At 43.1% G+C, this 22679-nt stretch overlaps 1 protein-coding gene across 1 annotated transcript in view; it reads right to left on the bottom strand.

The window, feature by feature from the left end:
* The window catches only part of LOC126188932 (cadherin-23-like), a 514643-nt gene extending 502652 nt beyond the window's left edge, over positions 1 to 11991 (bottom strand). Inside the window, exon 1 of the mRNA XM_049930652.1 lies at positions 11884 to 11991. The gene's annotated coding sequence lies outside the window, so the exon portion shown is untranslated. The remainder of the gene's footprint in view (positions 1 to 11883) is intronic.
* Between the last annotated feature and the right edge of the window lie 10688 nt (positions 11992 to 22679).

Below are 22679 nucleotides of genomic sequence, written 5' to 3'. Positions count from 1 at the left end.
GAATTTTTTTCTGTGTTCCCAATGTGGTATCTATAGTTCCGCCACAGCGCCTTCTAGCCGACACTGTGGAGCTCAACGAGCACACGGCCTGCAAACATCTAATCTACTATCAGAGTGGGCTAACGTGCTACAACTACGGCGTCACAACTACGTGCTCGTCGAACCTAAGTTATGTATGATTCTCTATTAAATGTTCTTTTACGTTACATGCAGTACCGAATTGCTTTACCTCTCTCGCTCCTACTCACTTCCTTCATTCCGCCTATTTTGCAGATCACAGGCGCAGATCCACGCGCCGCCTTCCAGGCTGGATACAAAACTACATATCATCCATATTACTCGGTCAAGTTTCACGCTTTTCTGATGCAAGTTGCAGCCCTCTGCCGTTAGAGGGCTCCGAATTTCAACGTTGAACATGGCGGCGTATAGCGTTATGTCGGTGCTTGAGAAACAGCGTGCTATAATCGAGTTTATAACCATAGAAAACGTGCCCCAAAATAAAATCCAAACAAGAATGGAACCTGTGTACGGTGGTGATTGTATCGACGTCAGTAACGTGCGACGTTAGGTTGTTCGTGCTCGTGATGAAGGAAGCGATGATGCTTAACTTCACCGTGTGTGACTGAGCACGGAATGGACGACCGCGTTCCGGCAACCGGTGGGACCAATCGAAATCGGATTGATAAAATCATCATAGTAAATCGTCGGATAACGCAGTCACAGCTCTCAGGTAAGTGTGGCAGATCACGAGTGTGTGTACAGGCCATCATTGCAGAACTCTGCGGTACAGAAAACTGTTTGCACGTTGGGTGCCTTGAATGCTCACTCCTCGCATGAAACAGACAAGACTGCACGTCTGTCACCAGTTTCTCACTCGATAACTACTTTCGGGCTGAGACCCATTTTCAAATCATCCAACAGGACTGAAAACCGAATTTACACTCATTAACAGTATAATACAGGTATTACCAAATCTTTAAGCATATGCCAGAAATATAGAACATATCTTTTCAAGACTTCCGTAACGTAGTCGACAATAGCATTTCCGAAGATGTGAAAACCATGTCAGAAACTTGCAACGAACAGTTACAGGGCATACCGGTAAGGGGCAGTTTACTCCTTCCACAGCCGTAAGGAAACCTCGGGAAGGGGTCGCCCTATCAGGTTGTACTAAACCTTTTCCTATTTATTGGAACGTTTCCAACCATTAAAAACACATCAATTAATAAAATTACCGTAATGTCAACAATAAAATTACTACTTTTTAATATCTTTACCAAAAACAGTTAAGTACGTAAAATCACTGGACAGTAATACACAACAGCACCACATACGGCGCTTGTTACGAAGTTGTATGCCATGTTGTCACGTAAAAATTATAAAATGTAAATAGCAACATCATTTTCTTTGGGCCTTTGCCCCACGTCAACGAATGGTCGGCATAGTTACTATGGGTTTGGCGATCTTAGTGTCAGAAGGTGGCCACATGCTCCTCCTGTTGCTACCTCGTAGCCGCCCCCCCCCCCCCCCTCCCCGGGACGAAATTAGTGTACCCCACCTGTCTGCGCCTAGTATAAGCCATGAAATAGGGCGAACATTTTTCAAATGTCTGCGGGTCTTGTAACTGAGGCGGAACGTGGGGACCAGATTGGTATTCACCTAGTGAGATGTGGAAAACCGCCTAAAAACCACGCCTACCCGAGTTCAGGAAGTAGCGCGTTAACGCTCTCGGCTAACCAGACGAATGTTAAATATAAACAGCAACATTAGTATTAAAAGAAACCAAAACAGCAGGAGATTAAAAATCTTCGTCATTTCCGACCATTTAGAAGCATAAAAACTTTACCACATCAAACGTGATTCATCCGTATAGGTGACATGTTCCTATTGAACCATAGTGCAATATCGGAGATCCGTGCCCACTGCAATCGTAACTGACGTTGTCGTTAGGTCGACATGGTAACGCGTAGGGATCGTCTACTGAGCCCCATGTTCAGCAAAATGTGCTGAACGATGTTCTTCAAAACATTTTTGCCTACACCAGCACTGTGCTCTGTCGTCAGATTTGCGACAGATCATCGCCTATGCTACTATATAGGGTCGTCGATCTCAGCGTTCAGTGGCGAGACGTGGACGTCCAGAACTTTCTCTGTAAAAAGTCCCTTATTCAGTGTATAGAGGGTGCAAGAAGTATAAGTGCAGATATTTTTATACTTGTTACCTTTGTATGTACAAATATCAGTGTGTTGGTTGATTCTTCTATGCATCGAACAATCTTCTCAAAAACACGTCATAAACTTAACGACCTGATGTTCTCTGCATTGTGGACTATAGCTGTCAGTATAGGTTAACCGTGTTGCGTCTCCACTTCAACACCTGACCTGTTGCCCAGGGAAAAATACGTATTAATGGCTTGTCCTTGCTCCATGAACCAATCTAAAAATATAACACTTGTAATGTCTGTAATTATTGGTCTGTAAATGACGTAAATACTGATGTATGTTGTTCAGTAAAACGTACTCAGTCACCGTCCTCAGTCACCAATACACTTATACCCATTACATCCTGTATTGTCCGCCCCCGGTAGCTGAGTGCTCCACGAACAAATTCGACGAACAGTATGGAACAAAAGGAGATAAAAAGAAAGATACAGTGCTGTCAGATAGTGAACCATTCATCAGACAGTAGAACTTAAAAAAAAATAAAGCAAAATAAAATAAAAGATGGTCAGCGCGACAGAATGTCAATCCTAAGGGCCCGGGTTCGATTCCCGGCTGGGTCGGAGATTTTCTCCGTTCAGGGACTGGGTGTTGTGTTGTCCTAATCATCATTATTTCATCCCCATCGACGTGCAAGTCGCCGAAGTGGCGTCAAATCGAAAGACTTGCACCCGGCGAACGGTCTACCCGACGGAAGGCCCTAGTCACACGAAATTTACATTATCCTGTATTTGCATTTTTGTGCCGTATCGTCGCTACAATAATTCTCCATTCGTTTCTGCACCGTTTGCACACTTTCGTTACCGGGTCACGTGCCTTCAAAGCCAGCAGGCGGCATTCAATCTCGGGGCCGGCTGTAGTCCTAACATTTCGGCCCATTAGTATAAGTAGTACAAGAAACTGTAAGTAGTCAGACAAGTTTCTGAGTTTTACCGTTACTTGTTGCCTTGGTATTTACAAACATCTGAAAGGTAAAATATTGAACATTACAGGAAACATAGAAAATTTCATTACAAACTCATTTTCGTGTGGAGCTGGAATGTCACTATTAAAGTTTTTAACTTTAATACTCGCCAGACAATGGTAGAAAACTGGGCGTGATGAAAGCAGAGGCCTTAAGCGAATTTATTCATTTTATCTTAGTCGTAAACCTGATACGTGTTAGAGTGGAATGGAATATTGCGAACATAAAAAAAGCATCGACTCTTGGTTACTATCTCAGCTTGAGAGCGGAAGCGAAAATTTTAGCATTTGTGGAAACGCTCTAGTTTTTCCATTATGCTTTCTCCGAGAAGGCCCTTATTGATTAGAAAAGAGTGGAAACATGAATAAACATTTTCTCTTTGTCTATGACTAACCTCCTGGAAGAACACTGAGTTTCAAGTTCAAGAACTTTTGGAACTGTCCCTGATTGTTGATTGTTTAACTATTTACTCAGGTTCGACTGGATATCTATTCACCTCTTTAACTCAGGTGGTGTACTGATGATATTGGCTTTACCAAACGAATTGTTAAGGCAGCAAGCTTCAGTTCACTAGCCCTTACTTTGAGCATGAAGCCAAATTCGTCACGCTGTTTTATTCTGTAATTCAATATATACATGTAATGTATGCGTTGTTTATCCATGCATACCGCTATAGCACCACAACCCACCCCCACATTTACATGAGGGTTATATGGCATGGTAGCCCTCCATTCCCCATGCTTGAAGGTTTCGGTTTGGAACTGCTAGGGTTTGGTTCAAAGATAGCACTGCAACAGTGGGATTCTTATAGAAAGTCGAAGCAACTGGGAATCAAGTGCGGAAGACGCCGAGATTGGCCAGGACGTCCGAGAATTTTGTAGAATTTTCCACACTGTTACAGAAACTTCCAATAAGTTCGAGAATGTTCTAGAATGTTCCACAATGTTTTAGTCTCTCCCAGAACGTTACAGAATGTTCAAATATATTATAGAAAATTTCATTATCCTGTTGCCGTATGGACACAAACACACACACACACACACACACACACACACACACACACACACACACACACACACACACACACGACTGATAAAACAAAATATTATGGCCACTGCCCACCGCGACGGTGGATGTCGCCTGATGGTGTTGCGGGCACGTGACTCGCCAACAAAAGTATGTAAGCGGATCAGACACGGACGGAGAATCACTCTAGCAAAGATATGGGCTGCAGTGATGAAATCTATTGAGATAAGAGCGACTTTGACAAAGGGCAGCTTATTATTATACAGAGGCTGTGAGCGAGTATCTCGAAAACGACGAAGCAGGTCGAATGTTCACGTGCTACTGTCGTGAGCATCTATGGAAAGAGGTAGGACAGTGAAACCACCTCTAGGCGCTAAATGGTTGGACGTCCACGATTCTTCAGAGAACGTGGGGTTCGGAGGCTTGTCAGCTCTGTAATGTAGGATAGATACTGATCTGTGGCATCTCTGGCTAAAGAGCACAATGCGGGTGTACGCACCCCTGGTTTCGGACCACACCGTTCATTGTACATTGTTGAACATGGAGCTCCGCAACAGACCACCCCTACATGTTCAAATGGTGACCCAATGACATCGTCAGTTACGATTGTAGTGGTCACGAGACCTTCGGGGTTCGACCGTCAATCAGTGGAATCGTGTCGGCTCTTCGGGTTGCTTTTTGCTTTTTGCTAGACTAGCCCCATGGGCTTCTCCACAAACTGCCTCGAGGTGACAGCCGGTTCGAAACGTGCAGTGCTCCATGGACGCAGGCTGGTGGGAGCCGTATTGTGGCATAGGAGACATTCTCCTGCACTTGCATGGGACCTGTGGTAGTAACCGAAGACATGCTGACAGCTGCGAACCACTTGCATCCCTTCGATGATGATGATGATGATGCTGATGTTTGGTTTGTGGGGCGCACAACTGCGCGGTTATCAGCGTCCGTACCAGTTGCCAACCATTGCTCAATCCAAACTCGCCACTTTCATGAATGATGATGAAATGAAAGGACAACACAAACAGTCATTCTTCTCGAGGCAGGTGAAAATCCCTGATCCCGCCGGAAATCGAACCCGGGACCCCGTGCTCGGGTAGCGAGAACGCGACAGCGACACCACGAGCTGTGGACTGCATCCCTTCGAGGTTGTAGTCTTCCCCGACGGCGATGTCATCTTCCAACAATATAATTTACTGTGTCTCGGAGCTATAACCGTGCTACAGTGGTTTGAGGAGCATTATAGTGAACTCACGTTGATGTCTCGTCGAGCAAATTCGCCTGCTGTAATTCATACGGAACCCATCTGGGTCGCTCTTGGGCGCCATCACTGCGTACGCAAATCAGCGGTCCATTATTTACGCGAATTACATGACCTGTGGGTAGACATCTAATGCCCATACCTCCACAAACCTACCAACAAACTGACGGAGCCCTGATACGCAGAATCAGTGATATATTTCGTTCCAAAGACGGACAAAGAGGCTATTAAGTATATAGTGTGAAGTGTGTTAAGTGGAATTTTAACATTTAACAGGATGCCCAAATATAAAGGAGGAGATTTTGCCATTGGTGAAATGGAAAGGAGGAAACAGAAAGAACAGGGAAGAAATGAAACAAATGAGGAGCGAGAAATACGTTTAGCTTCAAAACGGAAGAGAATGAATAGATCGCCAGAAAACGTAACAGATGAACATAGAGATGACATTGGAGAAGATAAACGAGTGAGACTCTCAGCAAGCAGGCATAGAGAAACTGCTGAAGAAGCAAGATCACGAAATAAATTAAACTGTTTCAATTCGTGACATTCGCGAAAGACTATGATCGCAAGCACACGAAGGAACGTATGAAGGAAATGTATGAAAAGTGCAAAACAGAAGTAATAGAGATTACAGTTTATTAGGTGAAGCGTTCCATTATGATCACACTAAAGAGTGCAACAAACACTAACACGTCATTGGCAAAAATGATTGTCAGTTCTTCATTGCCAAGAAATTCACTAGGGAAACTCCATGAGTGGAAAAGTTCGACACCATTGGAAGTACCTCCATCAGAATTCTTTCATTATATGACTGGAGAAACTCCGGAATCAAAACACATTCTACAAAATATGAGAACGTAAAATGCTTGCTTCCAAATGACATCACTTGATGCTGCTTCCTTGAGCAGTGAAGAACGCCAATTCATTTATGTGTTGCCGGCCGAAGTGGCCGTGCGGTTAAAGGCGCTGCAGTCTGGAACCGCAAGACCGCTACGGTCGCAGGTTCGAATCCTGCATCGGGCATGGATGTTTGTGCTGTCCTTAGGTTAGTTAGGTTTAACTAGTTCTAAGTTCTAGGGGACTAATGACCTCAGCAGTTGAGTCCCATAGTGCTCAGAGCCATTTGAACCAAGTCATTTATGTGTTTTAGATTAAAGAACAAGTCTATCATAGTTCCAGAGTTTTCGTTAACGTTCTCGAATATTAATGAATTTTCTGGAATGTTTTGGAATATTATCGGTGTTCTATAAAAATGAATGAGTGAGTGACAGAGTATTTTAAATCAGGATAGTGTGTTGTTGAATACTCAAGTGGATCTAAGACTATTTTCGAGCATTCTACAGTAATTTTACGCGTAAAATATCAGCATTTTCATTTTTTTAAATGTTCATTTTTATGATGTTCTACAATGTTTTCGACTGACCTGGAGTTGAGTACTTGCACTGTAATTCAAATTCGTTCTCAGTCGTAGATCTAAAGTAATTGCACCTGAACACTGGAAAACCGAATAACTAGTAAATTCACTTTTTGTTTCTATTTTAATGTTGATTGACCAGTTAGTATGACAGTTAGGATTCTTGATTATAGCTCGTTAAAGCCAATATTGAACCCTGTTACATACCAGCGTAAATGTGGGTGATGCGTTATGAACATAGCTTGTCAGGTGCTGTTCTAAAGTTCTCTAGAGCATAAGGGTGCTTGCTGGCGCATGACTACCCTTCATAAATCACCCGTCAAAAATACTGAGTACGTCTGAGGAGGGCGAGCGTGAGTCGAAGTATATCAGAGTCAAATTTACGAACTTCCAACATGGTGGAGTAGCCGTGGGTCAGCAACTTACGTTAATCAGTACAACGAAAAAGCAGTACAAAGTTGAAAATTTTACTTTTTTATTCGCTCGACGACTAGTTTCGGGCCGAGACCCATATTCAGATCATCGTAACATAGTAAAAAATCGTATTTCCGAAGATATGAAAACCATATAAAAATGTGCAATGAACAGTTACGGCGCACACAGATAACTCTGTTTGGTTTTCGCATCTTCGGAAACCATTTTCAACTATACTGCGATGATTTGAAAATGGATCTCGGCCGGAAACTAGACATCGAGTGAATGAAAAAAGTAAAATTTGCAACTTTGGACTACTTTTTCGTTGTATTGAGAATTGAGATTATCATTTATCTGGACTGATCGATGGAGAAAGTTTAAGCATGGTCTGCTTCGCAAATATTTAATTTGATCTAATTAGTTATTTATTTTATGATGTTATGTGGAACCAGCTGACGTGAAGCAGTTACAGAATGCTAAATGGAGAAAGATACCTCGAAGACGAGATGTTTATCACAGTTTAAATATGTAAGGAAGTCAATACAGCGAAAGATTGTATACTTCTAGGAGTGTCGCCTGCATAGAATAAAATGTGTGAGCTACCAGGAAGCCTCCAACTTATGTTCGGAAATATGAGGCTTTTCCTTCACATTTTTCAGTTCTGCAGGAGGGCTATTGAATGCACAGAACGGTCCTCACCTTTCTGTACGTGGCGTTCCTTTCATATTTTGGAGCAATTACACTTTCACAAAAGATATTCTTGACTATCCTTTGTGAAAACGTAGCTGCCTCAGAATATGATGGGACAGGATATAGCCTATTATAGTTAAAATAACAAGATAAACAAGTTATTGTCTTCAGGTGAGGTACTGATATGTCACTTTATCGACAACTTTGTGTTACATACTTCACACCTGGCGTTTTATTACAGTAAAGCGCTGATTTACACGCTATTAGCAGTATCATTTACATTTAATTCCTAGTATACCAGAATCTAAAAGTAGGAATTTAATGAAGTCACTTGTCGTGAGCAGTAACAGATTACACATATACAGGTTGAGTCTGGTAAGTATACTAACTTTCATGGTAAGTCGCACATCATTACAAGTAAAAAATATGACCAGAAGCATCTGGAATAAGAACTATGTGTATAGCGATGCGTAAGATTTGACATTGCAGGTGTAGCACATTGACCAAACATGTTCACAAGGTCGGTTTATCGTCCAAGCGACGCCAGCCGCCGCTTCGGGCGCCACAACCGTAAGATTTCTATACAAGACGTATCACAATACTAGTTAGCGGCCGCTTGGGAGCGACATCCAGAATTGAGCGCCCAAATGAAACGTTTTTATACAGTGCGTTTCACAATTAATAGCAAAAACTAAGGGGGTGAAAGCGTATGATGGAAAAGGGGTGGAGGGGCGCCAAATGATGAGTCGCTTGTGTCGAAAAATGTTATCGAACCATATCTGCATATTCAGCTGTAGTGATGAAGCACAAAAGAAAGATCAAAATATCGTCTAACTGCGTAAAGTTTACTTTGTATGCGTAGGAGCACGGGTTGTTGCAATGTGTCAAAAATACCAAGCTGATGTAGAATGGTTTCACAGGTATTGGCTATTCATTACTGAAGTATCTCCTCACACACACCTAATATCACATGCAGCTGCATACACAAATGGCTTCAAGTACCTTCATAGATGATCTATTTGGGTCAATTAGGGGCATAAAACTCTCCCGCCTATCCACTTTCGATAGTAAACGCCGGTTTGGTACAATTTAATTGCAGTTATAGCCTAGACACTGGAGTATTCATTTAACTTAAGGGTAAAACGAACACATTCTAGATCAGAGGTCGTCAAACTGTGGTCAGTAAGCAGCATGTGGCCCGAATGAAATACTGGTGCGACCTGCGGTTTCATACTTATTGTATAACCATATGTATCTAGCTGCTAAGAGCCGAATCCAAAAAAGCCAAGTAAGGTTAAGAGTTTCCTAAGAGTGTACTTTTACTGCTCAGAATCAAACAAAACTACATACAGAGACAATACTATTTGAAGATGTTAGATGTAATCGACGTTGGTGAATTCAGCTGTGTGCTAAGTGAAGTTGTCCGCTTGCCACAGGGGCAGACGGGTAAGTAGAGCTACTATTGCAGTGACAGAGGATATGAACTGGAGAATGTTTTACTGTTTGTCTTCCAATGCCGAGAAGTCGAAGTCGCGGTCGTGTGCATTTTCCTCCGATGAGCTGCTATTTATAAATTTTGACACGGAAGAAACATAGATTCGATAATATTTCAGAGACGGTCATTTTCGAATGCGGTACATATTCTTAACAAGGATAAACAATTAAAGTAAGGCTATATTAATACAATGCAATGCGTAGAAGAAAAATGGCGTGCAAAACTGTAGTAAACATTTGTGATCGTGCCTCCTATTGCACAATGCTTTTCATTATAACTACAGTTACTGTTATTAGTCAATTAATCATTCGTCCACACAAACAACAAAATAACATTTCGTCTCACAATTACATTGTCGCAAGTTTGGGGTCGCTGTGGGTGGCAGCAATCTTAAACAAAGCAGTCGACGCGAAGTGTTCTGGATGGTCAGTACTTGGGGGCTGGCGGTCAACTTTTCGTGCCCTTACTGTAGCTAGCTTCTTAAGGGCTCCTAACATACTAATTTATGTAGGTTACCAATTGTTATTAAGATTGATATATATTCGTCCCGAGGTGCCACCCCACAATGTCAGTACTGGCTCTTGAGGCAAAACTTTGACAAACACTGCTGTAGATACACAGTAGAGCTGCTGATAAAATATAGATATACCTACATTTTTCCGAGAAATATCGATATGTGTCGGCGCTGTTTCTTCACCGATATATCAATATATCGCTATCGAAACGGCTATATCGAGTGCCAATATTTTTAGTTTATGTTTTTTTCCCAATTTTCGGTAAATATCTGTAATTGTTCTTTTGAAATTACAGTTGAACATATTTTACTTTCAATTTGCGGAGTCTAACTACTTTTTGAGCTCGTGTCACGTCCAGCCCTCCTCTTTGACTGCCTGAAAGAAGTCTGACTGCTCTGGAGGGTGGCGCTGTGAATGGAATAACAAGATATCCGATGTGCAAAAAAGTCACACCACATTAGTTACAAAACAATTTTTAACGCAACTAGTGTGCTATTTCTTCACATCGGCATTCTTCAAAAACATATGCTGAAACTGATGAACAAAAATCTAAATGACAAGATTGGTCTTTGCGGTGGGCGGAGACGCTTGAGGGAAATGCTGACGTAATCGACGTTCAGTGCTACCAACAGAAACTGCAAAGTTTAACTTCACCACGCAATTTTGACACTACGACTGATAACTCGCTGGCGTTCGCAGAAACGGAAAAAACAGGGAAGTCGGCATGAAGTGTTCCACATAAATCCGATATGTGACGAAACCGAACGACAGACCCATCGGACACCTTTTACTTTGCCACTTGAATGCAGTTACCATTGTTAGCAAAGTGGTTATCTCCAATCATGAACGTATATCGTTTTCCTTTCAGGTCTTGCTCTAAGTGAGATAAGCAGGCTGCTAATTTCTTGATATACAGAATATCTAATAATAAATCAGTACTTAAATATACAGTTCTAAAACTGGGGGTATATTTACAATGTGCAACCGATGTTTTTCTTTTTTTTTTTTTTTTTTTTGACGGTACGTCGATATTTTTTCCGCCAATATATCTTCTTTTTCGGGAAAAGTCTGTCCATGTAACTACGCAAACTGTATCTCTGTGGTATAGCTATATAGAACTTATTACTTGTCATCATAATTTGTGTACATAATTCAGAAAATGGAATGACCATATAAAACAGATATTGGGAAAAGCAGACACAAGACTCATCGGAACAATCTTAAGGAAATGTAACTCATCCACGAAAGAAGTGGCTTATAAGGCGCTAGTTCGTCCGATTCTTGAGTATTCTTCATCTATCTGGGATTCCTATCAGTTAGCACTGATAGAGGAGATAGAGAACATCCAACGAAGAGCGGCACGTTTCGTCGCGGGATCGTTTAGCTGGCGAGAGAGCGTTACGGAGATGCTAAACAAACTCTACTGGCAGACGTTAAAAGAGAGACGTTGTGCATCATGGACATATTTACCATTGAAATTTCGGGACAGCACTTTTCAGGAGGTGTCAGACAACATATTACTTCCCCCCACTTACATCTCGCATATTGACCAGGAGGAGAAAATTCGAGAAATTTGAGCCAATACAAAGGCTCATCGAGAATTGTTCTTCCAACGCACTATTCGCGACTGGAACGGGGTTGGAGGGATCAGATAGTGGTACCGAAAGTACCCTCCGCCACACACCATTAGGCGGCTTGCGGAGTATAATGTAGATGTACATGTAGAATATACTGTACTTCAAGAATAGTGGAGGACCCAGAACGAAACCTTGCGGTACCGCCCGACAACGGGTCACGCCAGCTAGATTTGAATCAGATCCCTGCTTGCCAGTGTTGGATGACAATTATTGTTGTCCCTGGAATAGCGCGCAAGAGCAGCGTAGGGACTCACCGAGGGAGCAGCAGTGGCGGGTTGCGGGCTGGCTGCTGGTTCGGCGGCGGCGGCGGCGGCGTAGCTTCCCTGCGCTGAGCGCTGCACTGCGCGGCGCGTCCTCTCTGGCTGGCGTCAGGCGCGCTACTGCCGCTGGCCCGCGGTTCGCGCTGGCGGTCGCCTGCTGTGGGCGCACGCCGCGATTTGGAGCCCGGGGCCAGCGGACTGGCACACGCGCCGCGCCCCGCCTCGCCGCGCTAACCCACTGCCGGAAGCGTCGCAGACAAGCTGCAGGTGCCGCCGGCAGCGCGAGCTGTTAGACACAATTCGCTTACTGCCACTCCGAAAGCAAGGTGTACATCTTCTTCCTCATTTTCTCTGGAATCTCATACACATCTACATTATACTTCGGAAGTCACATAATAGAGTGTGGTGGAGGGTATTTCTGGAAACACGAACTAAATCTCCCTCTAGTGTGCTCCACTCGCGAATGGCGCGTGGGAAGAATGGTTGTCGATAAGCCTCTGTATTGGCTCTAATTTCTCAAATTTTCTCGTCGTGGTCATTACGAGAGATGAATGTGGGAGGAAGTAATATGAAGAAGGATCGGAAGGCAATGCACAATAATTTTTTCCTCACCTGGTAATGCAGCTGGAATGTTTATTTATTTAATCGTGTCAGAAGCATCGTACATAAAATCAGAATGATTAACACATACATATCAAGTATATAACAAATACAAAAAGAGTATAAAAGTATACAGGTATATAAGCAGGGTCAAGTAGTTTTTTATTTTATGAAGTCTTGGACCAGAACCTGGCCACGTCCAGTGCTTCCCGGGGTGGCATTCATCAAATCCTTCATGGTGCAGGTGCTTGGGCACAGCACACACTGCGTGAGGTGGATGGTGGTTTGAGTGTGTCCACAGTTCAAATGGTTCAAATGGCTCTGACCACTATGCGACTTATCTTCTGAAGTCATCAGTCGCCTAGAAGTTTGAACTAATTAAACCTAACTAACCTAAGGACATCACACACATCCATGCCCGAGGCAGGATTCGAACCTGCGACCGTAGCGGTCGCTCGGCTCCAGACTGTAGCGCCTAGAACCGCACGGCCACTCCGGCCGGCGTGTCCAATCACACAGCGCCGGTTCATTTGAGAGGCCCCATTTGCGCATATTCTCTTTGGATCGTGTGACACCAGAGCGCAGCCTATTAAGAGATTTCCATGTCGTCCATCCTTCCATGTGGCCGGGAGGGTGTTCTTCGTTTGAGACTAACCATTCCCCAAGGTGCGCGTTTTTTTCTCGCCACGTTGCCAGCCTCACTTGATGCGGTGTCCCGACGATGTTTTCTGCTGCGTGCAGGAAGCTTTTTCTAGATTTTAATCGACGGTGGGCTGGCTGGTGTTTGTACAGCGGGTGGGCAGGTGAGGTCAACGCCTTTGTCTTTTCCTTCCTGGCCGCTACTTTCCTTCTAATATCTAGTGGGGCCACGCTGCCAGGCAGTACAATTTATCAGTCGGGGTTGGTCTCAGACAGCCTGTGATGATGCGGCAGGATTCATTAAGCGTCCACTTGCTTGGCGTGGCTAGAATTGTACCACACTGGGCACGCGTACTACGCTGTTGAACAGCACAAAGCAAGAGATGTGGTTCTCACTGTTCCAGGCTGTGCCCCCCATGTAGTGCCCGTTAGTTTGCGCACAATGTTGTTTCTCGCGGCTACTTTGTGTTTAGTGTTCATGCAGTGCTTTTTATAGATGAGTGCTCTATCCAAGGTGACGCCTAAGTATTTTGGTGTTTCGCAATGTTCCAGGGGCACGCCTTCCCAGTTAAGTTGTAGTCTTCTTGCAGATTGTCTGTTCTTTAGGTGGAAGGCGCAGGTTTGGGTTTTCCCCGGGTTGAGTTTGAGATGGTTCCCCTTATAGGTGGCAAGCTGTTCGAGGGCTTCTGACAGATTCTGGAAAGTTGAAAATTCACGACGACATACTTTGAAGTTTGCGCTACAGAGGGTGCATCTCTTGCGAGAGAAGCCTGAACTACGAAACAAATACGGTGCGCATGTAACTATCTTCAACTTGTAAAGAGCAGCGAAGGGTAGTTCAATATTTGTGGACCAAAGGGCATAAACGGAGTGAAATTCATATGGACGTTCGTCACTTGTATGGGGGCGACTGTATGGATCGTAGCAATGTCTCCAGGCGGTGTGCCGGCCGCGGTGGCCGAGCGGTTCCAGGCGCTTCAGTCCGGAACCATGCGACTGCTACGGTCGCGGGTTCGAATCCTGTGTGATGTCCTTAGGTTAGTTAGGTTTAAGTAGTTCTAAGTTCTAGGGGACTGATGACCTCCGATTTTAAGTCCCATAGTGCTCAGAGCCATTTGAACCATTTTGGTGTGCAGACGCCGGATCTTGGGGAGAGGGGAGGCGGTCAAGCCGGGGTATCTGCCCCTGGCAGCGATTTCAGGGGGCGCTAAATTCATATTTCTGAAGAAAAATCTTGTTTCACAAAGCGCCTAGCGTCCAGCGGTCGTTGGTCTATCAATTATTCATGAGATTTTGAAAACCTGTTGGTTTCTGAACATTTTAAGTTGATGTCTGAACGAATGATAAGTTGATTTTTGCATGAGTGCACAGTGTAAGTGATGTCTCTGCCGGTGGAATCCCCGTCGTATCAACAAAGAAAACGCTTTCCTGCAGACGAAAAAGGGACGGAGCTATACGAGCCGAGCCGAATAAGCCCTAAAGGGCGCATATCAAGCGCTGTTCGTTTATATGATTAATTGAGAGTACGAGTAATAAGCGTTGTTACAATTATTAGCGAAATCCATAGATTCAGAGTAGAGTGGGAATGAACGACTAACAGGAATAACCGGTAATAAAGATTACATAGCATCTTCTTTGTGTACCCAAGAAAATGAAATTATGACAGAAAACTAAGGGCCTGTTGTACAGTCCCTGGTTAGCAGCCGCTTACGTTCTACTCTCGGAACAGCGCCAAAATGCGTTGTACGAACACGTAATAACGCATAAGTGGAGAATAAATGCGGGACAACTAAAAAGGTATTACTGGCAGTGTTAGTGAAATTAACAGGAGAATAAGTTTTGACAGTGACAGAATAGTTATAATATCAGTGATGGCGAGATTGTTTGATAGAACGAGGGAGGAGAAGAAACGGGGACATAACACAAATTATGTGGAAGACTATGATGATTATAATTTATATAAAAATTTCGTACTAGTGCTACTTTTCTGTCTCATGCTTGAAAAACTGGAGCATATGAGTGAAATGTGAAACAATTTCTTAACATAAAATTTTTTGCTTGTAATGGCCTTAATAGGCATTTGATATTGGTACTTCGTGAATTATATTCTGTCGCGTTATTTATGTAAATGAGGTAGATAAAAATGATCATTTGTGACAAAACAGTCTCGTTTATTTGTCATGCGTTACAATTACTGCAATATTAGAAAGGCCTATTTCATTTTATCTAGCACATAGTGACAAAATAGACCTAATCAAATCGATAAACCACACCATTCTTTGGTACTATTAGTATTAATAGCTTTTTCGGTATTAGACAACGACATTTTATCATGTAGCAAAATGTTTGACAAACTTTGATGAGGTAATAGATTCTTTAGTAGAAAGGAAAACACGCCGTATAAAGCTGTAGCTAGACAAGAGACATAAAGATGATGAGACCTAAGGGCTGAAGAAATGTGTACTGTTTTACATGTCTCTTGTCTTTATTGGTTTTATGTTTCCTATATTTAATTTTATGTCACACAAAACAGGAAGTTATTAGCTAACAGGCATTAAAGAGTGAAAATTTTCTGAATTCTTATTTTCCCAATCACAAATAATCCTACCCAGTATTAACTGGAAGTTTTTTTTAAGGGGGGCAGGATGTCAAACCTGCCGGCTGGGAGTAGTAGAGGCACCACAGGACATTTTAATTTCCACTGCCCCGAATATAGGCTTGATGGCTTCCATTACAAAATATATACGTTTGAATTCTACAGAGCGAAATACAGTAATGTGAGATAGAAAAATGCCTGTGTGAAGAGGCATGGCACTGCACTTCGGCGCGCCTAAGCCTAAATAATACGTCTTACATTTCCCCGAACATATATGTTTTGTTTATATCAAACTCTTCAAAAAGATGTGCGCTACAAAATGGCCATATTTTTCTACAAACAATCCTGTCGGAGGAACATCCGCAACTGAGCATTCTGCGCCCATCTTCAGGGCGAGTTGGTAGCACACCGCTTCTTGTACACGCCCACGGCGGCGCTCCGGATCACAGCACCAAGTTATGGCACCTGAAGATGGCCGTATAAGAGCCCGAAACCGGGCGTGTATTAAATAAAAAGAACCTTACAACTGTAGCGGTATTTTCAACCTATGGAACATATTTTTGAAAAATATTTTTTTTTAATTTTTGAAGTCCTAACTCAAACGCTCGATTAGGAGAGGGCCGGGGCGCCACGATCAGGTTTTTGCCCCGGTTCGAAAATTCTTCCAGGAGGGCCTTGTGAACCTTAGTGATTCGCCACGCTCCGGACGGAAGGTAACAGCTGTGACCGTGCAAATTGTCGGAGCCATTGAGGCAGCAATTTTGAACGACGGGGCTGTGCAACTGTGAATCTTATCGCAACAGTACAACATTTCGTATGGTGCGGTCTACCACGTTGTTCGTGACACGTTGAAAATTCATGAAGTTAGTGCTCACTGGGTACCTAAGAACCTGACAGACAACCACAAGGGCCACTGTATGATGACAGGTCTGAGTCACTTAACGCGTTACGCCGTAGAAGGGCATGACTTTCTTAAAGGAATCGTCACTGGTGATGAGACGTGGGCTTATCACTACACACTCGAAACCAAGAATATCTGTATGGAGTAGAAACGTGCTGGTTCTCCAGTACGAAAAAAGTTCGATCACTCCGTTTGCTAGGAAAGTGCTTGCGATAGTGTTATGGGATATGCACATTAGTGAACTTTGCTGATCACGGGACGACTGTGAATGCTGTAGCCTACATTAAAACTTTACAAAATTGCGCCTTGCTCTTCGTGACAAACCCCTCAACATTATTGCTGATGGTGTCAAACTTCTTCATGACATTGCTCGCCCCCATATTGCTGCTCCTGTTCGTGAGAAAATCGCCAAATTTGGGTGGGAGGTGCTCCAGCATCCACCATACAGTCTGTAGAACTTTCATCTGCTTGGTTCCATGAAGAAATTCATGGTCGGCCAAATCCTTACGACAGATGCAGAAGTGAAATCAGCATACTTCAATCAAACGGACTTCTTCGAACAGGGCATATTGAAACTGGTACCACGATTGGAGAAATATGTTGAGAACGTTGGTGAATAAGAAGAAAAGTAGGTAAAAGATGCAAGTTTACTTGTGATTTTTTTGTTTTGTTATCTATTAAACTTTTCAGTAATAAAATTATCGTGCGTTACTACCCGATCTTCCCTTGTATGTTGTCCGACTCTTTCCGAAAAGTGCTCTCTCGAAATTTCAGTAGTGAACCTCTCCGCACTGCACAACGCCTGTCTAGTTACGTCTGCCTCTGGATTTTCTTCAGCATTTCCGTAACTCTCTCGTGCCGATTAAACGATCCCATGTCGAAACGTGTTGCTCTTAGTTGGATCTTTTCTCTCTTTTCTATCCGTCCTACCTGGTAAGGATCCAATATCCATGAACAATATTGAAGAACCGGTCGAACAAGCGCCTTATATGCCATTTTCTTCGTGGATGGATTACATTTATTTAATATTCTTCTTATGAATCTGACATCCGCTCTTCCTACTATGTGATCAAAAGTATCCGGACATCCCCAAAACATAGGTTTTTATATTAGGTGCATTGTGCTGCTACCTACTGCCAGGTACTCCATATTAGCGACCTCAGTAGTCATTAGACATCGTGAGAGAGCAGAGTGGGGCGTTCCGCGCAACTCACGGACTTCTACGTGGTCAGGTGATTGGGTGTCACTTGTGCTATATGTCTGTACGTGAGATTTACACACTCCTAAACATCCCCTAGGTTCACTGTTCCCGATGTGATAGTGAAGTGGAAACACAGGAATTCCAAATTGCATCAGGATCCACTGCAAGTACTATGACAGTTAGACGGGAGGTAAGAAAACTTGGATTTCAAGATCGAACGGCTGCTCATAAGCCACACATCACGGCGGTAAAGGCCAAACGACGCCTCGCTTGGTGTAAGGAGCGTAAACTTTGGACGGCTGAACAGTGGAAAATGTTGTGTGGGGTGACGAATCACGGTACATGATGTGACAGTCTGATGGCAGGGTGTGGGTATGGCGAATGCCCGGTGAACGTCATCTGCCAGCGTGTCTAGTGCCAACACTAAAATTCGGAGGCAGTGGTGTTATGGTGTGGTCTTGTTTTTCATGAAGGGGGCTTACACTCCTTGTTGCTTTGCGTAGCACTATCACAGCACAGGCCGACATTGATGTTTTAAGCACCTTCTTGCTTCCCAATGTTGAAGAGCAATTCGGGAATGGCGATTGCATCTTTCAACACCATCGAGCACCTCGTCATAATGCACGGCCTGTAGCTGAGTAACATCCTCGTAATGGACTGGCATGCACAGAGTTCTGACCTGAATCCTATAGAACACTTATGGAATGTTTTGGAACGGCGATTTCGTGCCAGGCCTCACCGACCGACATTGATACCTTTCCTCAGTCCAGCACTCTGTGAAGAATGGGCTACCATTCCGCAAGAACCCTTCCAGCACCTGACTGAACGTATGGGTGCGAGAATGGAAGCTCTCATCAAGGCTGAGAGTGTGCCAACACCATATCGAATTCCTGCATTACAGATTTAGGACTCCACAAACTTGTAAGTCACTTCCAGCCAGGTGTCCGGATACTTTTGATCACATAGTGTATGTGGTCATTGCACTTAAAGTTGCTCTGGATAGCTGCTTTTACATTTTTACGGTAGATACTGTTTCCGGCAGTTTCTCATCAACAATGTAGCTGCATGGTAGTGGCTTTCTTTTCCTACGTATACGCAATATGTTACATTTATATACGTTCAGGCTCGCCTTTGAGAGCCTGAATCGTACATCAATCCTCTGCAGGTCATTCTGCAAAGCGATACTGTCTTCTGGCGATGGTACTTTGTTGTATACAATCGCATCATCTGCCAACAGCCGTAAAGCGTATTCGACGTTTTCTACCACATCACTTATATACATTTAAAAAAATAACGTTCCCATCACACTTCCTGTGGGTACTTCGAAAACTATCTTTACATCTGTCGGTTTTGCTCCGGTGACAGCATTGTGTTGAGTCCTCTTTCCAAGAAAGTCTTGAATCCAGTCGCAAATGTGCGCTGGTACTCGATAAGCTCGTACTTTCGCCACTAAACGGCAGTGCGGGATGGTGTCAAATATGTTCCTGAAGTCAAGGAACACGGAATCAACCTGAGCGCCCTTATCTACAAGTCTATGGATCTCGTGGAAGAAGATGGTTCAAATGGCTCTGAGCACTATGGGACTTAACTTCTGAGGTCATCAGTCCCCTAGAACTTAGAACTACTTAAACCTAAGGACATCACACACATCCATGACCGAGGCAGGATTCGAACCTGCGACCGTAGGAGTCGCGCGGTTGCAGACTGAAGCGCCTAGAACCGCTCGGCCACACCGGCCGGCCGTGGAGGAAGAGAACGAACTGACTTTCGCAAGATCCCTGTTTGTGAGTCCATGTCGATTTTCATCGGGGATACTTTTGTTCTCCAAAAACATCATGTTTCTTGAGCATAAAACATGTTCCATAATTTTACAACAGATTGTTGTCAACGATATAGGTCTATAATTGTGTGCATCTGTTCTGCGACCCCTCTTGAAAACTGGAATGACCTGCACTCTATTCCAATCGCTAGGTACCATTCGTTGCTACAGGGATCTACGATAAACTGCAGCTAGAAGGGGAGCAAGTTCTTTCGCATAAGCTCTGTGGAATCTTATGGGAAACTTACTTGGTCCTGACGCTTTTCAACTACTAAGCGGCTGTAGTTACTTTTCTAATCCGCGATCGGTTATAGCAAGATCTATCATTTCGACGTTCGTAAGAAGATACAAAGGAGGGATTGCCTTACATCTTCCGGCGGTGACACAATTTTGGAAGACCGAATTCATTATTTCAGCCTTCTATTATCTTTTGTTTCGATGCCATATCGTCTTTGAGTGAATGAATAGATGATTCCGAATAACTTAGAGATTTTGTATAAGAACAAGACCTCTTCGGGCTTTTACTCAAATCGAGTGACAAAATTTTGCTTTCGAAGTCATTGAAAGCCTCTGTTATTACTCTCTACACGCTCATTTTCGCTTCGTTCAGCTTTTGTTTGTCAGCTAGGTTCTGACTTTTCTCGAATCTGAGCTGAGGCTCTCTTTGTTTACGTAGCAGCCCAGGATCACCTGCCACGAAGGGCAACGAAATGCGGCGCAGAAAATAGCCGACGTATCGTTGCACTGAAAGTATGCCGCGGATGGCTACCAAACGGGTCCTGCTATGAAAAGAAATGGCGATCCAGGCAGAGCCGTACGGCTGACGACGTTCAGGTTGGTGTCCCATTGCAGTCTGGAGTGTCTGCAGACACGTCCCCGGCCTGGAATCTCGTGCTCTGGTGTAGGACTGTCTTCAGTGATGAGTCCCGCTTTGTACTGAGGACCGATGACCAGCAAAGAGTACCTATTGCTTGTCTTTGTACTTGCCAAACCATACCTTGGCCAAAAAAAGTGGCCAGCTCTCTCCCCAATTGAAAACGTTACGAGAATTATGAGCAGGGCATTCCAACGAGCTGTGGATATTGACAATTTAACGTGACAATTGGATAGAATTTGGCACGATATCCCAACAACTTTGTCGATCAGTGCCAAGCCGAATAACTGCTTACATACGGGCCAGAGGTAGACCAATGCGTTATTGACTTGCACAATATGTGAAGCTCTTTATCTTGAATAAATCATCCAATTTCTCTGAAATTGTAATCATTTGTTTGTCTGTACATGTACATCATATCTACCGATTTCTGTTCAACACGGATAAATTCTTCGTGGTGCGTCCCTTTTTTAATATTATTTTTATTTTGTCTTAGAGTGTATATAATTTGTAATTAGTTCACGTTATCAGTGAGAGGGAGCCGGTGTTTAGGGCATTCGGAGAACAGAGTGAGGAGCGCTTTCGATAGTTAGGAATCAGCTGTTATAAGAAGTAAATTCATGGCTTTCGCTGGAGCAAGGGCGCTGCTTTAGCACTGCAGGCTAATAGAATACTACGAATGCAAAGTCATCGTGAGTAGTTTAATTGTATGATTCCGGTGCTGCAAAGCATTATCAAAAGTAGTTATAGGGGTCTGGAGAGTATCAAAAGGCGTGTGAGGAAGGCTGGAGGCCGAACCCCACAGAAATTTTAGTAATGAGAGGGATAGTTATGCTGTTTTATTCTGTGTTTGGATAAATACTGAAATTATATGGCAGTTGGGAAGTTTCTACTCAGAGATAGTTGAAACCTTTAATAATTCTGATTTGGGTTGAGGTTAACAGAAAGTAAAGAAAGAAACCGGTGATAATGTGTTACATAGTATATATGAAGAAAGTAACTATACTATTTAAACGAGTTACACTGTAAGAAGTTATGAAGTAGAAATGATGTCATATAGCGTGTAAGATAGTGGTCACTGAACACTTACACGAATAACGAATGACAGAATTTATGGAAGAAAACAAATTATAGCCACATACATTTGCTACACGATTTTGACTTATGTGAAGGTTGTTTGGAACAATGTCAATTGAATTTGTGGAAAGTAAGCAATTAACTATTCCTTATTTCGGTACTAAAAAAATGCATAAAAATTTGAGATATTTACCAGTGCTACAACGGTTTACCCTTTTCATAATATTTTAATGAACAGTACTTTACTGTAAAATTCTTTTCGTGCGTTACTCACATAAAAACACACACTTGAGATACGTACATATGTGTGATCACACCCCGTGATCTGGCGTCATAACTAACAAGAAATTTTATGTTAAATTTTAGTATTACAGTACACAATCAAAAACATTTCTAAGTTTTGTAAAGTGAAACTTTTTCTGTTACCTCTCAATACATATTTTTAGGCTGAGAAGGCTCTCTCTACAGCACAAGAAGTCAATGGTGCATATTTTATCGACACAATTGCTCGTGGTCCCCAATAGAATCCAGCTTCAGACTTCTCTCCCTGAACAATGGCGGACACTTTCTTCATATCTTCTTTTCCTGGATTTCTGAAAAGAATATTCCTTAATTTTTTTACGTATGCTGTACCTAATGAGCGAGGTATTCACTCCAGATACATCTGCGCCTCGTAGATCACGTATACAGCATCCTTCAGACTCAGACATGCGGACCCTAACCGTTGAACTGCAACGGGAAGATGCTGAAAGTGATCTCTTAAAACTTCCAAGGATGCAACATTCTTGTTATTCTTAAGAGCAGTCTTGGTGTTTTCAATAGAATCTGATTTACTAGAGTCGAATATGTTGACTACCTCTTTGAGTTTTTGATAGTGTTGGGCATAATATAAAGCTGGCAATAGCCAGGTGCACGAACTTGTAATTATGGGTTCAGGTGGAAGCGAAATTTTTGGTGCTATTTTTTTAAAGGAGAGATCCTTCCTTAACAGAGGTACCGATACTGTTAGCCACAGAAAAATTATTTATGACCTCATCTGTAAAAGTGTAGGCCATGGGCAAGGCGGGTGCAGAGAATCATACC

Source organism: Schistocerca cancellata, chromosome 5 (assembly GCF_023864275.1).
Source record: "Schistocerca cancellata isolate TAMUIC-IGC-003103 chromosome 5, iqSchCanc2.1, whole genome shotgun sequence".
NCBI lineage: Eukaryota > Metazoa > Arthropoda > Insecta > Orthoptera > Acrididae > Schistocerca > Schistocerca cancellata.
The sequence above is the reverse complement of the archived record's forward strand: the minus strand, read 5'-3'. Positions and strand labels throughout refer to the sequence as shown.